Genomic DNA, 2,500 nt, shown 5'->3' on the forward strand with positions numbered 1-2,500 from the left:
CTCTGGCCTAACCACTGCACCACCGCACCAAAAGTCCAAAAGACGCGGCCATCAAAAATGTGCCGTGAAGAAAAAATATTGTCTTACTGAACAAGCATGAATCTTGTTTGCCATTTATTACATCATTTAATGTGACATCATTTATTATGACATCATTTGTTATGACATCATTTATGACATCATGATAGAGTGAACTGCTCCAAACATTTGACAAATGAAATATGTTTGTTTTGTTTTGGTCAATGATGATAATAATAATAAATACAATAATAACATTAATATTCATATTAACAATACTATGTTAATACAATAATAATAATATAAATATATTGTTAATATTAACATTCATATTAACATTAATATTAATATATTAATAACCCAAGCATTAATATTCGTATTAAAAATAATAGCATTATTATTAACATTCATATTATTATTAATGTTAATATAATGATAATAACAACAACGACATTAATATAGTATTAGTATTATTATTAATAAAAATAATAGCATTAATATTAACATCCATATTATTATGAATATGAATCTAATAATAATAATAACATTAATAGTTTCATTAATATCATTAATAACAATAGCATTAATATTAACATTCATATTATTATGAATGTTAATATAATAAGCATAATAAGAATAAGAATTACAATATTAATAATATTAACATTCATGTTAACAATCATATGTTAATATAATAATAACTATACAAATATATTGTTAATATTAACATTAATATATGAATAACAAAAACATTAATATTATTATTAATATCAATAATAATAGCATTATAATTAACATTCATATTATATTGAATATTAATATAATGCTAATAATAATAACAAAATTAATATTATTATTAATATTAATAATATTAATATTAACATCCCTATTATTATGAATATTAATCTAATGATAACAATAATAATAATAATAATAATAACAACATTATTATTGTTATTAATATTAATAATAATATAATTGATATTAACATTCATATTATTATGAATGTTAATATAATATTAATAATGATAATAATCATGATAAAGACAATATTAATAATATTAACATTCATATTAACAATAATAATGATAATAATAATAATAATAATATAATAAATATATTGTTAATAATATTAACATTTATATTACATTAATCGTAGTATAATAATAATAATACTAATAATAATAATAAAATAATAACATTATTATTCATATTAATATTATTATTAATAATAATGGTAATAATATTAACATTCATAGTATTATGAAGATAATATAATACTAATAATAATAAATAATTAATATAATAATAACAATAATATTTCATCCATCCATATTATTAATAATATTAATCATATTAACATTAATATGAATGTTAATATATTAATAATAACAATAATAATAATAATAATAGTAATAACATTAATATCAATAATAATAGTGTTATTATTAATAATAATAGCATTAATATTGCCATTAATAATATTATGAATGTTAATATAATAAGAAGAATAACTAAATGGACAAAATATAATCTCTTGAAATGATGGCTCCAAACCAAAATGGCTGACTTCCTGTTTGTTCAAAGGTGAATTATGTTGACTTTGTTGTACGTCCATTCATGACGCCACCACATGTCAAAATAATCCATTAACGTGATGGCAGGAATTATGGCACTAATTTATATATATGATATATTATATTAGCACTACTCCGTCACCTCTTGCTGTCTGTGTTAGGGACCACTGAAAAGTCACCTTTTTTCACCACAGTAATGAAAAAAAGATGATTATATTATTATTATTATTATTATTAATAAATGAATAGTATTACTAATTTAATATTATCAATAATAATAATATTTTACTATATATATATATATATATATATACATATATATATATTTAAACAATTTTTTAATGAAGAAAAAGATTAGTAATAATAATACATGACAACAGTAATACAAATATTCATATTAATAAAAATAATAATAATAGGTATTATTTGTATTATTGTTAATATTAATAGGAGTGGTGATAATAATAGTAACAATAACAATAATTATAACAGTCACAATAACAATAGTCATCATCATCATCATATAAAGCATAATTATAATAAAAACCATAATAATGCTTATCATTACGATTATTATTTTATTTTTACATTATGATTACTATTATTAATAATAATAATACAATTATAAAAATAATCATCATAATCATAATAAAAAATAATATAGCACTAATAACAACAATGATAACAATAACAATAATAATACTAATTAGTTTATAATATCATCATAATAAACACTTGTAGATACATCAAGGTATTTTCTAAATTGCTTTTGTGTGCTTTCATCAAATGTAAACATCATATTTTACACTTAAAGACATTTGACAAAGAAATAGTAATAACAGATATGGTTTGAATTAGAATACATTTGGACTTCAGTTTTTTTCTTGTGTTTTCACCATCATTTC

The 2,500-nt window shown here is 18.0% G+C and overlaps 1 protein-coding gene across 5 annotated transcripts in view; it reads right to left on the reverse strand.

Moving 5' to 3' along the window:
* The window catches only part of LOC133645024 (protocadherin-1-like), a 282,515-nt gene that overhangs the window by 81,859 nt on the left and 198,156 nt on the right, over positions 1-2,500 (reverse strand). The window lies entirely within an intron of this gene.

The sequence above is a fragment of the Entelurus aequoreus genome, linkage group LG28 (assembly GCF_033978785.1).
Source record: "Entelurus aequoreus isolate RoL-2023_Sb linkage group LG28, RoL_Eaeq_v1.1, whole genome shotgun sequence".
NCBI lineage: Eukaryota > Metazoa > Chordata > Actinopteri > Syngnathiformes > Syngnathidae > Entelurus > Entelurus aequoreus.